Source organism: Sciurus vulgaris (genome assembly GCF_902686455.1).
Source record: "Sciurus vulgaris genome assembly, chromosome: 5".
Lineage (NCBI taxonomy): Eukaryota > Metazoa > Chordata > Mammalia > Rodentia > Sciuridae > Sciurus > Sciurus vulgaris.
In genome coordinates, this window is record NC_136465.1 from 47539585 (window position 1) to 47554854 (window position 15270).

The following is a 15270-nucleotide window of genomic DNA, read 5'->3' on the forward strand; positions in this document are numbered from 1 at the left end:
ATCGTACACGTCCAAAATCAGCGTAGACTCCCCCAGAGTTTACGTAAGGGACGCTGCAGGCTTTAATGGCATCGGAGATGTGCTTGAGTGCATATTCCACCCCCCCCCCCCAATGTTTTAATTTCAAACCTTTTTTTGTTCGCATATTTTAAACGATGAGAATTAACCAAACTGGACCAAGAAAGTCTGGGTTTGGTGGCTGTCGGTGCCGGAAGAGTGTTGACGCTCTTTGACCAGCCTTGGGGCGCGCATGTGGGGGTTCCTGTTGGAAAAGGTTGCGCTTTTTTTTTTTTTTTTTTTTTTTTTTGCCGTGTGCTGGGCTGTCGGAAATGCCCCCACGAGATGCCCACGCCCTTGGCGCCCGACGAGAAGCCCGCGGAGCTAGCCCCCGGGCTGGAGACAGGAAGGAAGCACGCCTCCCGATCCGACCTTTTTTTTTTTCCACAAGACGAAGGCCTCTTGGAACCCTGTCCCGCTCTGTCCCTGTCCCCACCTCCAATGTTGAGGGGCTGAGCTTTTGATCTTTGAGAAAGAGTTACACCCTGGCCACAGTAAACCCACCCTGCCGCGTATAATTTTCTGCTTGTCGGCGGGTCCTTCCAGCGCACAGTCGGTGGAGGCTGGTAGGATGGCAATCCAGGTCTGCAGCTTGCTGGCTGGAAGAATTTGAGAAATAACAGGACTCTGCTGTGCCTCCTCCATCAGCAACACCTGGGTAATAATTGCATTGACCTGGGGGAAGTTGTGAGGATCAAGTGATCTAATACAAGTAAAGTGATTTGCACGGTGTCTGGCACTAACTTTGTGCAAATTCCCAATTTATGTTAATGACTGTAGACGGAAACTCCTGCCTAATGCCTTATGGAGCGGAAAAATTGCCCCACCACCCTCTTCCCCCATTCCAGGTCTTGCTCCTTTGCGCCATACATTGATCAGCATTGAATCCATTTTCAAGACTCAGAGGGTTCTTTCAAGCGGTTGCTGGCAATTTAGAGGAATGCAGCCATCGCACAACCATCCATTACAAAGGATTCGTGAAGGTGACACATATGACGCATTTGGATAGAAAAAAAAAAAATGACAGCTCTTGAGAAGGCCAAATATCAAACCTCAAATTACAATTTTTTTCCTCCAAAATTTTGTTTGCTGAAGGGATGAAAGAAAGTAATAGCCCAACAGATTGCAGCGTGGGGCATGTAAATCTATCAGCAACTCAAAGTGGTTGACCAAGTCAGAATCCATCTGGGCTGCAGCTGGTCCTCAGCTGAGATAATTCGCAGACCATAAGTGTGGAGTTAACAGAGGGACCCAGTGCCATCTTGGCATGCAGATTGCAGCAGATGGTCAGAAGGGTGCCCTAGAAGGCAGCAGCGCCCCCCCCCCTTCCCCAGAAGAACTAAAAATCTGAGGAAGGAGTGTCAAATGTTTAGCAGATGTGGGTTCAGAAGTTATTTAGAGATATTTTCTGAGGAAATGTTGGTGATAGCATGTATTCACTTGTACTGTGGTGTGTCAGATTTACAGTGAAGCTCAAGCCTGAATACATACTTTTTCATTAGCACTACTGTTCAGAGTTCAAACTGAAGCACAGCAGACAGACCTTTTCTTCTCATGTGTTTTTCAAAGTTTGCTTTTGACAAAAACTGATTTTATTTCAATTCAAATAGGATGACTCCTTACGGTAAACAGGTTTAGAAGCTCAAGAAGGGGGACTGACTTGTCTGATTTCACAAAATCAGAATAAGTAGACTCCAGCTTAACTCTTTCTCTAGAGTAGATGAGAAAAGTGGTTTCGGTGACGTTTATTGTAACTTCCTAATTATAGATCGTATGAGAAATGACGCTCATTCATCGAAGAGTGAAAAGATTAAACAAGTTAGGCAGTTATCACTAATTGAAAGCTACATTTCAAATTTTAATGTACTGGACCTATCAAAAGATCTTCCTATGATTCTGGAGCAAAGTTGATATTCAGTTTGTCCTTAAATCTAAAGTCTTTCTTTGTTATTCTGTATTATGGTTCAAATAACAAAGACCAAGCAAAGTTGAAGAGCATTTTTACATTAAAAGAGGTATTTGGGTTCTTCTGGAAGATATACCAGATTAATGGAAACATGTTATATTTAACTAAGATATTACCATGATGTGAGTTGTAAAATGTATATAGTACTTAAACTCTTATTCATAGATATAGTATGGAGCTCAAAGGGAATATGGGAGGTCCCAGTGAGATGCCTTCCAATCAGAGGTTTGGTGAGATTCCAAGAAGTGGTTTCAAATACAAAAATAAGTACTTGGGTTTCCCTGGGTGTCCCCATGGAGATTTTAAGCCATGATGCAATGTTTAAATGAGAGTGGTATTTTTATGACTTAGGGCGGGTAAATACGCAATTTGAAAATATTCGGGGAAGGGTGATTTGGTCCAAAGAATGGGGGCATCTAAAGTACAGTGAGTGGAGCGAATTGGACTTTTTTGAAGAGGGCCTTGTTCTAGACAGGATGGTCCAGTATTGTAAACACGAGTTTCTCAAGCTTAACTCTCCTTCCTAGCAACAGGAAGACGGAAATGAGGCCATGCAAAAAAAAAAAAAGATCCTGAAGAGCTCCAGACAATACTTGATCCACCCTGCTATTCACCCTGTATAGCTAGAAGACCTGCAAAAGTAAAAATAACTTCAGATGTTTCCCCTTCCTCCCTGGCTATTACCAAATCAGTAGAATGAATTCTCAGATTTAGAACATCATAGCAAAACCTGGCCCCATGGTGTGACTGCATACAGACTCACATCAGGCCAAGCCTGTTCTAGAGATTGTAAAATAGACTCAGAGAGAAATGAGATTTTAATTTTTAATGTTTGCACAGTCCAGTGATTACAGTGACATGAATTGGGGTCCAGTGGGAGAGAGAAAGTTGCTTTAATCTCTGAACTCAGTTGTACCTCTGTGTCTCCGAATGTTCATTTTTAACAGAATTGCCCCTAAAACTGTTGATGTTTTGAGGCTATAATGCAAAGGAATAATCTATAGAGCATTCAAAACATAAAAGACACGCTCCTTCTTTATAATGGTCAAGGTCAAGTTACAATAGCCAACTATGAAGTGTTCCCGTCTATTGTACCCTAAAAAGCACAGTCTCCAGTTCCTCTTTTCCAGGACTGTGCTTTTCTGGAACAGACTTTATCAGTTGTCTGTTTTCTGATTCTGTGACTATTGCATATAGAAGAATACAGACCTGAGCATTCTTCTTGATTTAGGGCAGACAATGCTATAGGCCTAAAATCTGTTTTATAGATATAGGTTGCTGCTATGAATAGTGCATCTGTGGGCTGGGGAGATACCTCAATTGGTAGAGTGCTTGCCTTGCAAGCACAAGGCCCTGAGTTCAATCCCCAGTACCACCAAAAAAAAAAAAGAATAGTGCATCTGTGGTGTTTTCTTTCAAACTCAAATGACAGCAGCCCCCATTTGTCCTTGGGGAATAAAATATCAGGACCCCCAGTAGATGCCTGAAATCATGGATAGGCCCCAAAGTTGTTAACTCTATTTTTTTTCTATGCATACATGTTTATGATAAAGTTTCATTTATAAATTAGGCACAGTAAGAGATGAACAATAATAATAATAAAATAGGACAATAATAACAATATACTGTAATAAAAGATTTTGAAGACTGAGTTATTTATTTCTGGAATTTTCCATTTAATATTTTCAAGTCGCAGTTGATGGTGATAACTGAACTTGTGGTTAAGGGTAGTCAGAGATTGAGTTAGTGTAAAAGGGGTAAGATTCCCGGCTGAGAGGGGTTCTTCCTGTCTGTCAGCACTTTTTCCTTAGGTGGGACCTTGAGTTATTGTTAAGGATTATCATGATCAATAATGATTAGGACTCCTGCCAGGGTCTTTTAATTAGGTCTACTCTGTCTTAACCATTGTTTCACTAGATATTTCTTCCTGGCCATTGTAATTAATGGCAGACAGGAAGAAAGTCCTGCATATTTAGCCTGTATTGGTTTTTTATATATCTTCACAAGCAATAGCCAGACTGTTCTAGAAGGACTCATAGTCTTTCAATTACTTTGCAGTATTGGGTGGCTTGGGCTCATAGGCAAAGAGCTGTAATGTTGAGACCTGGGAATGATGAAATTTTTTGCCTCCCATCTCTGGAACCTATTGAGTAGAGACACAAGCAGCCTCTGTCTAAATTACCATTTGGGGGAAAGGGTTCCAAGATAACTTTTTCTGAAAGTTACCCTCTGTCTACTGTACTGAATAAAGTTTTCTTCAGTGAAAATATTTTAAAAGTATATTTCTAAGGGAAAAATATTTTTGCCAGGTATCACTGAAAATGTTTGAATATAGGAAGCCCAATTCTTGGGCACCACAGGTAAACGCTTATTCCTTGCTGAGGTCGAGGCAACCCAGTGGAAATCAATCTCTTCATCCCTCACCTTAGGTTTTTGTTCCACTGCTGCTAGACTTAGCTTACCTTGACTTGGTGGCCTTTTTATGTCTGCACCCCTCCCCCACCTGGAGAAAAAAATCAAAAGCTAATTGAAGGCTGAGGTCAGTGAAGCTGAGTCCTCAGATGGCTTTGACACCTCCCATCCACATTTTGTTCTTTGCCCTGCCCCACCTTTGAGTGTCCTGTGGAGAGGACTAGAGGTCGCTTCCTGAAGCTTGTCAGAAAGGCGCCTTCCTCCTCCTGCAGGAGTCTCTAAAGGATGTTTAGGGGACAAAAGTTTTCCACACCCTGAGGTTCTAGCATTTCCCAGGCTCCCAGCACTTAGGAAACCAGGGAGGAAGAGACTTTAGAGGTGAAATGGCCTGTGACCCATGCTCCGAACTGCCCTACAGCTATGCTATGCCTTTTGTCACACTGGAGTGACAAAATAGATAGAAGATGCTGAAATCCTGAATTCATCTTTAACTCCTGAATCTGGAGAAATAATGACCTCATAAGAGATCCAGTGCTCACACAACTCTCTTCCAAACTACATAGCACGGAAAAGGAATTTTGTGTAATGCTTGTGCATTTGTAAAAGGGAGAATCCAGAACTTTGCAAAGGCAACCTGGAAAAGCAGTGCCTCTTCTCTAATGAGGGGCAGCTGAGATGCAAGGGAGTTCAGTGACTAGTCCCAGGTCATACGTGGGTTGAATGAGCCTCACACCCCTTCCTGCCAGCATGTGTGCGCAAGATGGGGATAGCAACAAGGTGAGCATCTTAATGTGTTTGTAAGAAACTAAGTGATGTATTTGAAGTAAATTTTGACCATTAGTATGTGCATACCTGTAAGGGGGCTGAGAGTCCCAAGCTGTTTTTAAAGAAAATAATTCCTTAATTCATTTAGAAGATAGATAGTATTGTTTTATTTTATTTTGGTATCAGGGATTGAACACAGGGTCACTCAACAATTGAGTCACATCCCCAGGCCTTTTTGTATTTATTTAGAGACAGGGCCTCGCTAAGTTGGTGAGGCTGGCTTTGAACTCGAGGTCATTCCTCCTACCTCAGCCTTCCGAGTCACTGGATTACAGATGTGTGCCACAGCGCCTGGCGGATAGTGTTATTTTTTTCCTATACTTTTTGGCACAAAACTGAACTTGTTAGGGACTGGGGATATAGTTCAGTGATAGAGCACTTGCATATCTTAAATGAGGCCCTGGGTTCAACCCTCAACATCACCAAAACAAAACAAAAATACTGAACTTGACAGATTGAATGGTATTTCTTTTTTAATTTAGACATAGGGAAGGCTGGAAATAGTTTATACCTTTAGCCAGTATCTGCCATTTTTAAATTTTTTATTGGTTTTTGATATGGGAACTTAATATTTTATTTCTTGATTTTCTTTTTTTCTGTCAGTAGTAACTAAAATAAAAGCAACAGGTTTTTTTGTGCGTGCATGTATGTGTGTGTGTGTGTTTAAGAATTATTTCCTATGCCCTTTTTTTCTATTCAAGGTTTTTGTGGCATTTTGATTTGCACAGTATTTTATTTTTCCTGTGGTATAGCATGGTAAAACTTAGGACAAAAGCCAAGTTTTGCAGGAGCTAACCTTAGTAAAACTGAGCTTTGGAGAACTAATGTGTGTACCAGCCTTTAATGATGGGTATGGATTACTCTAGGCTTGTAACCTGGAATTTTGCCTTGCATACTAAGTTTTAAAAGGAAATGGATTATGTAATCTTATGACTTCTGCTTTATTTTCCAGAAAAATAAGGGTCCTTCACAGTATGTTACTTAGATAATTTTCTTTCTTGAAATTATCTTAATCCATGCAGTTATCACCCTGAAAGGACTTACTATTATAGAAGCTGTTTCAAACCATTTCACTTAGAGCAGTTCAAAATGCATAAGTATTTAATGTAGAATACTAGAAATATGTGCATGTGCATATGTATTGATAGGTAGGGGTGTGTGTGTTTGTAAGTGTTCCAAAGGTTTGTTTTATCCTACCCTACTGAAATGAAATAAAAAGATGTGATAAGGCAGTGTGTATTTCCTTAATAGTTTATTTTTCATTTCAGTTTGGGTAGTAAGTGCCTGTTTTGGATTGGTAGGGAGGTACTTTCTGTTCCTGAAAATAAGTGCATCAGCACAAGGAGTGACTGACAGCCATGTCACTCATGGGCTCAACTTAACACAGAGCTATTGCCTGTGTGAGAGAAGGACACCTAGTTTGAGTAAGCCACTTGCCTTTTCCCGGTTTGTGTGTTACTAATACTTTGCAAATGCTTATACTAAATGATCCTCAAAGGGAATTTCAATTGATTTAATTTCTGCATTGCTAAAGTGTCACTTGAAGTACTTAATCCCAGGTATAGGCTTGCTGAGTTTGTCTCCAGAGGTTTCCTTCTTTCAAAGCAAAACCATTTATTAAGTTGTCATCACATCACAGGGGGAGAAAATGGCTCGGTTCTCCCCCACTTTTATTTCTAGGAATGTTCTTTACTAGAAAGCAGCATATCTGTCTCCAAAACTCAAGGGGCGGGGGAGTAGTTGAAAAGAAAAACTTCCACTTCCATTTCTTATTGGTACTAAGAAACAGGAAAAAAAAAAAAAAGAAAGAAAAGAAACAGTCAGTGATTTAAACGTGAGTGACTAGTGACTAGGCAAGGGGAGCTGTAGCTTGGGGTGAGGGTTACGTGGTGCTGGAACCTTCAGCACATAACCCAGACTGCACCAGCTTCTTCATTTACAAAAAGAAAAGATGCAAAACTCTATTTGGGTGCTGCCATGGAAGCCTGCATGATCAATAGGCAAAGTAAAACACTGAGAGTTTTCTGTGCCCTGGAGTGTTTTCCAATAAAGATGGAATTTAGTTCGAGGGCTGTAGACACACATGAGCAAACATTGTTTATCTTGTGTTCTCTATATCATGAACATAGCTTTCATGGGACAAATCAAGAAATCGATCCATTAAAAAGTGCATTCATGGAACCAGGTTTGTGGCTCAGTGATAGAATGCTTGCCTAGCACGCATGAGGCCCTGGGTTTGATCCTTAGCACCACATAAAAATAAAATAAAGGTATTGTGTCCACCTATAACTAAAAAAAAATATACATATATATATATATGTATTTTTTTTAAAGCACATTCAAGATTTTAAGTTAAAAACTTCAATACAATTACTAAATTGGGGACCACTCAGCACAGTTTCTGTTGACCCCATGTTTTGAAGGAGGAAAACCATCTCCTAATTGATGAGAAATTGAGAAAAGTAACAATAGGGATGGATCTTACTCTGAGAATTGTCTTAGTGCAACAATCCCTTTTGCCCTCCATGTCCCCCTTATATAAGAGGAATAGCAGAATCAGAAGTTTAAGGAATTTCCAAAGTCTGTAACAATCCCAGGTTATGCCGATGAGGGAACTGGGCCACAGAGATTATTTTCTTAAGGCTGCCTCACTGGGCAGTGGGTTCTTTCTGGGACTTGTTTTCCTGAGCTGTTACAGTTGATGTTTTGTGCCCTTTTTGTGATGGATTATCAAGTATTTGGGATACCCAGATGCAAAGCTGTTTTACATCTGAGGAAATAATGGTGATAACTCATTACATGACCAGGCTCAGTATGTGCTAATGTCCACAGTATGGGGATAACTGCCTTCTCCCTTTGCTGTATGTTACAGTAACTCCCCCTGCCTAGCATTCCTTCACAGATACCTGTGCTTCTCCAGGTCTCCACTCAGCTCAGTCTCCTTTACCTGGGATCTTCTCCCACAACCCAGTCTTACATAGGAGCTATTCACTCCTCCTTAAATGAAGGCTGAGCACAAACTATTGAAGAAGCCCAGCAGGAAGGGACAGATCTTCCATCTCTGAGTTAATAGACCTCTTTCCTATGTCGCATCACATTTTTCTTTGTACTATACAGAAGTTCTTAGTTTTTGTTTTGCTTTTTTAAGAAAAAGCTATGCATGGGACTAGTGCCTTTCAAACTGGTAACTCTGGTAAAGCATTTCAAAAATTAGAATAGAAAATTGTCAGAGTGCATCATTTATTGTGTTATTTGAGACTTCTTGTGGTCTTACATGTACACATTTAGATACATGAAAGTGTACTTATACGTATACAGGTGTGTATGCTAGGTTGCAATGTAAAATTTATTTCTTGTGGATTTTGATTAGAGAACTTAAGACTACTTAATGGGAATGGAAATCAAATCAATGATTTATTTATTAGTGTAGTATTAATTTATTGAGCAGCTACTCTGTCATAAACAACTATAGGTGCTTTGGATGTAGCAGAAAATAAAATAGACAAAAAAAAAAAAAAAAAAAAAACTTGTCTTTGGGAGCTGGGGTTATGGCCCAGTAGGAGAGCACTTGCCTATCACGTATGAGGCACTGGGTTCAATCCTCTGCACCACATAAAAATAAATAAATAAATAAAGGTATTTAAAAAAAAGAACTTGCTTTTGTGTAGGTCATAAAGAGGAAAGACAGAAAGTAAACATACTAAATAGTGGTGTAGAAAAGAAAAACTAAAGGAAAAAAGGGAAGTGGCTGGTGGGAAGAGCCAGTATGGCTGGATCAAGGAGTCAGAGGGAGTTGGGTGGCAGATGGGGTATAGTCAGGAGCAGGACATGTGACCATTAGGACTGCAGCTTTCACCAGAGAGCTAGGGGCTCACTGGAGCTGCCTCTACAGAGTCACTTAGGACTTAACTAACTCACAGACCTTAGGGTGGCCCTTAGGAAACTATTCCTAAATTGATGATAGAGGGCCATCAGAGACCCTGTACTCAACTGTGAATTACCTTTCCATGGGGCTTCCTGCTTCAGGGCAGGAACTCTGGTCTGTGATTGTTCTGACAATAAGTAAATATTAAATGAAGGGACAATTAAAGGCTGATTGCCTTCACCTAAATGAATGACCATACTAGAATACACCTCACAGTGAATTTGGGTTGGCCACTGTTAGGCCACATGACCTAAAAGACTGAATGAGTGGTTGACCAGTCTACCAGAAGCTTCCTAACATTTTTTTTAACCTTCAAAATATGTGCCAGAAGATGTTTGGAATTTTTTAAGCACCTGAGGGTAGGAATGCTACTAGTTGCTGTCAAAATCTTTGCTGTGATTAGATAACTTTAGAGCTTAATAAATACAAAGTGCGCATTCTGTTATCTGACTTAGCCCTGCTAGGAATTCATTTTGCATAGATAACTCCTGATTGACAGTCTTTGGCAGTTGAATGTGTGTATGACATTTATTTTTATAATTACAAAGAGAAAGGGATTCAAGTCAGAGTTCAGTCTCCCTTTGAAGAAAGGAGAATATTAGTGAATTTTCCTTTTCCTCCTTCAGACAAATATTGTGTGATTGCAATGTCCAAAAAATGAGTCTTTGGAGATGTACAAATGAATAAGAAGCGAGAAGTCTGTGGGAATTTATTGGAGGCAAGGGAGAGAATACAGTCCTTGGGGTCAGAGCACAAGATATACTGGGAACCTTGAGCTTGTATTTGGAGGCCTACCTTCCAAGAACTGAAGGGACAGTAGAGGCCAAGATATGAAAGCAGTAGGATTTTGCTGAGGAGTTTGAATTCTATCTGAAAGGCAGTGGACAGTCACTGAAAAATTATGGACAGAGGAGCAACACAATGAAGTATGAGTTCCATAAAATCAACCCCATTTTTCAGATTTGTTGAAAGTAGGGAGGTGGCAATACTTACCAGAGTGTTCATTTAGGGGGCTGTTAGAATAAACCAAAGGAAAAAAGAGTCCAGGACAAAGGACTATGGAGGTAGGTTGTCTGGTTCTTGGATTTTCAATCCTGGCTACACTCAAACTTATTTAGGAAACTTCCATGAAATACCGTATCCAGTCCTCCCTCCAGTGAATAAATCAGAACACCTGCAAGTGGGTGTTTTGTAGAAAGACCCCCAAGGCGGTGCCTCCTCCATCCAGGGTTGAGAGTTCTGAGATAGATACCTTCCCATTACTACAAGCCTTCAAGACCCTAGTTTGCTTCCCCAGGTGACCCAGTCTGGGACATGCACCAGATGAATGTGCATTGTTATTAAAGCCATCATGTCCAGCTACACGACATCCTTACAAAATTGGCCACAGGAGAAATGATAGGCAGAATCTTCCATCTCATTTGAAGGAATCTGCATCACACAGAAACGGAGTGAATCTTTGGATCAGAAAAGCACCAGCACCGCCTGCCCCTACAACTAAGGTAGCTCCCTATAGCGGTGAAAGCAGCAACTTTTCCATGAACTTTTGCCCACAAATCTGTCATATTTCAGGAAATTCAAGGAATTGGGAAATTGCTTGAATTTTCCTAACATTCCTCTAATTCCTTAGAATTGCATTTAAGAAACAAATTCAGAGCCCTCACGGCAGTGCAAGCCTGTAATCCCAGCAAGACTGAAAGAGGAGGCTCACAAGCTCAAAGCCAGTCTCAGCAACTAACTGAGACCCCTGTCTCAGAATAAAAAAGGACTGGGGATGTAGCTTAGTAGGAAAGTGCCCCTGGGTTCAATCCCCATCAGTGTAGTGTTTGAAAGCGTCCTGGTTTTGGTACATATTGGGGAAGAAGGGGAGAAACCTGAGTTTCCACTGTGAAGGTAAAGCAGACAGAAGCCAGAAGTAATCCCATCTGCTTAGACCCCACCTCTGTTGTTCAGCCCACTGAGGACCTCAGACCTCAGCAGAGTGATGAGGGTCTGTTAGACATCTGCTAACTTACTGTTGAGGGGAGTGAGAAGATACGGGCTTCCCATCATGCAAATATGCAAATATGGCCTAATGGTTCCCAGACATATACAAAAGGATCTCCCCGACCTCATTCAAGGAACATGCAGAACTGTTTTGCAAAAGGACCAATGACTAAAGCTGTTTCAAATAAAAATTTCCTATGTCCTCCTTAACATGTGTGTGGTGCTCACTTAGAGAAAAGCCAGGAAAGTTTCATTATATTTTCCATTGGATTTTTAGTGTATAATGACATCTGTGCCCAGTGGGGAATGAGTTTTAAAAATCGTCCTCGTCATTTGCACATCAACACCGCTTTTACTCAGGGAAAAATCATATCCTCAGAGCCTTCCAGAAGTCTCTAAAATGGTCCTGGGGGAAATGGTAAGGTGACTGAATGTGATTTTCTTTAATATTTTAAACTTTGTTCATTGCTACATTTTTTTTTTTTTTTTAAAGAGAAGAACTTGTCTTTCAGGAAGGAAATTGCATTTCTTTCAGTTTTTTGTTGCCTCTCCTACTATGGTATTTGAGTGTAGAAAGTTCATTTAAGGAGAGATGGTTACTTGCCTGCCTGATTTCTTAGCCTCCTTTTATGTTGGAAATGATATAAGTACTCCACATTTTAGGATCAGTATTCAGAGTAAATGACCTAATGTGCATCCAGTGCGCAGATAGGGCTTTGCATATATCAGATGCTCAATAAAAGTTAAATTTAAAAATTGATGGAGTTGTCCAGATATCTGGGAACATACTGGTGGAAGAATTTGTGTTGGACCTTGGGATGAATGAAATTTGACCTTATGCAGGCAATAGGGCGTTCAGGCCAAGGAAGTCAGGGGGTGTGTGGTGATGAGCACTCAGTTTACTTTGGCTAGGAGGCAGGAAAACAGGAACTGAAAAATTAGGTTGGATGTCACATGGAAGGCTTTGGAAATCACACACAGGTGTTGAGACTTGATTTTCTAAGCCATTTGTGAGAGAGATGAGACCAAAACTATAACTCAGGAATTTGGATGAGCCAGGGTTGGTGGATAGATTCTCTCAAGAGAGGAGAGACTGGAGACCTGGGGGTTTTAGTTAGGGCAACTAGAGTAAAAGTCATGATCTGAGTCAGGGAGTAAACCTAGAAAGGCATTCCCTGCCTGACCTACTTGTAGACATGGATTCATTTCATATTAAAAGTAACATGCGAATGTTTTTAAAATCACTGTTTGTGTTTGATTATTAGTGCTTTCTCTTGACCTGCTAATCAGAAAGACCAGGAGTAAAGTCTATAAATATTCCACTTTCTAAAATATCTATGAGGATGTTTTAGAGTCTTCTAATTCTGATTTCTACCAAAGTAGTGAGTTAAATTCTCCTTTATTATGCAGCCTAAATTTTCAATGAGTGGACGTTTTTAATGTAAAATAGTCATATTTATCTGTTTCCCTTTGTTTCCTTTTTGCTTTTTAGCACTGGGGATTGAACCTAGGGACATTTAACCACTGAGCCACATCCTCAGCCCCTTTTATTTTTTATTTTGGGACAAGTTCTTGCTAAACTGCTTAGGGCCTTGCTAAGTTGTTGAGGCTGGCTTCGATCTTACGGTCCTCCTGCCTCAGCCTTCCCAGTTGCTGGGATTACCACCACCACATCTGACCCCATTGTTTCTTTCTAAAAGAAGAACATGCTCATTTATTTTAGGATGAGGAAAAGGAAGGGTAAAATCACCAGAGCTCTGTGGTTCTTTACTGCTTTTTATATATATATATATTTTTTTTTTTTTTAGTTGTCAATGGACATTTATTTATTTATATGTAGTGCTGAGAATCGAACCCAGAGCCTCATGCATTCCAGGCAAGCACTCTACCACTGAGCCACAAACCCAGCCCCAAAATACTGCTTCTTAATCATTTTATGGTTATAATTAACTTACCTGCTTTAAAATAAAAAAAAAAAAAAATTTCCACATCATTTCTTTTTCACCACGTGGTCCTAAGAGTGACTATTTAAACTGTATCAAGTTTTGGTTATGTGAGTAAATTTCATTTTCTTAGTGGTAGAAATTAAGAATGGCAAGGACTGAAGAGTGGGTTTGTGTGTTATTGACATCCCATGCAACCTTACCTAAATACTATATGTGAAAATATTTTGCAATTTGTAAAGTATTCAGTAAATTGAATACTCTCAATATGAAACCATTTTAATAAGAAAATCAGAAAAGTAAATGGGGATGAAATCTGGTGAAGTGGTGTCTGTAGTTCAGGCTCTTCTGTGTGCTGACCTGATGTTATGTCTGAACACAGTCAAAAAAAGGTGGACATTGAGAATTTCTGCTTATGGTATTCATCACTTATTAAGTAAAATATTATGAGAGTAGTCACATTTACTTTTTAACAATATGTTGTTCAGTGCCTAATAATTTGTTCATTGAAAATAATCTCTAAGGAGCTAGAAGCAGAGAATTATTATTATTTTTTAATTTAAATAAGCAGCCTCTTTTTCTTTCCATATCTATCTTTGGGGGACAGTAGAAGATATGGAGATAGGGAAAAAGTTATTTCCTCATTCTTTAAAATAAAATATTGAGCTTTGATATGTTTCCCCAGTCAGTAGTTTTCTAGAAAGTAAAGTGTTTGTAATTTTATTCAAAACCTCCTTATGGAGACCAGGTATGGCTGTAAATACATGAAAAATAAAAAGTTAAGGGACTGGGTTGTAGCTCAGTGATAGAGCACTTGCCTAGCACATGTGAGGCACTGGTTTCCATCCTCAGCACCACATAAAAATAAAGTATTGTGTCCATCTAAACTAAAAAAAAAAAAAAAATTAAATTTAGATAATTCACATGGGACTATTCTATAGATTCTTTTATTCAGTGCAAACATTGAAGTCTTTGCACATTAATGTCACTCCATTCTTCAACCCAAATTTAGTCCTAAATCTTGTGTCTAATGGTGGTACTTTCATCTCTACACTGAAAAGACTCATGCAAGGAAACATTACCATACCTTTCCATTCTAGGTCATGATTGTTTTTAGTTGGGGTATTAACTGGCTTGGAAAATCAGGGGCTTGTTTTTCTCTTTGGTGTCCTCAATAAGGTCATTCCTACCTGCTTTAATGAATTTGAGTGTTCTTAATTACCTTTCTTGAAAGGCCAAGGAACTCCTGAAATAATAGGTGAAAAATGCTTTGAAACGGTAAAGTTACTAGACAAAAGTAAGATGCTTATACCTCTCCTAATATTGGCCATCCACCCCACATCTGGCTCAGAGGAGAGATGCTTAATGAAGATTTGAATCTGGGGTAAATTAAGCCATGTTGCGACCTCTATAAAAGATTGAATAGCCTCACATTACTAAGTACTCTAATGGCCTGAGGAAGGTGGGAAGAGGAGTTGAAAGGAAAATTCTTTGTTCAAACTGAGAAACTAATTAATGTGCCCAGGACCTCCTCTGTGAGTCAGTTTTAATGGGATTGTAAATAGGTGCTTGAGTGAGCTGTAACAGTGTGTTGGTTGCTCTGGGCCTTCCTGTTTATCAATACTATCTACAAGATGGTAAACCACAGGGAAGGAGAAGCTTTATTAGGCCTTTCAGCCTGCCAAGACTGGGATTTATTGACTTCATGCCCTCCATGTTATGTAGCAGCCCCCACCTCTCTTCTACTGGTTAATACCCGGGGGGCCTGAAGGCTCATCACCAGGTTACCTGGGGCTGTGAAAACACCCAGCCCATAGGTGACACAGGTATGTAACCTTGCCAGTTCAGTTCTACTCTAGGGTGCCCCATGTACCAGGTGGATTATGTGGAAGTAAAAAAGGAAAGCAGGTTAGGCCAGGCAGGCTTAAAATTGTTATTGGGTCCTCTTCCACTCTGTCGTTATTCCCTATTTTTATAATCATCTGTAGCAGGAGCACTTCTGAAGCAGGGCAGAGTAACCTACTTCTAGGACCCCATTGCTGTGTTTTCTTTAAAGGGAAGACATGTCATTACATACATTTGAAAAACTCTGGAAAGATGCATAAAAATGTAAACTATTTGAATCGAGTGGGCTTTTTGCTTGCTTGCCTATCTGT

At 40.0% G+C, this 15270-nt stretch overlaps 1 protein-coding gene across 6 annotated transcripts in view; it reads left to right on the forward strand.

Moving 5' to 3' along the window:
• DLC1 (DLC1 Rho GTPase activating protein) overlaps positions 1-15270 on the forward strand; it is a 379234-nt gene that overhangs the window by 334993 nt on the left and 28971 nt on the right. The gene's annotated exons all lie outside the window — the stretch shown is intronic.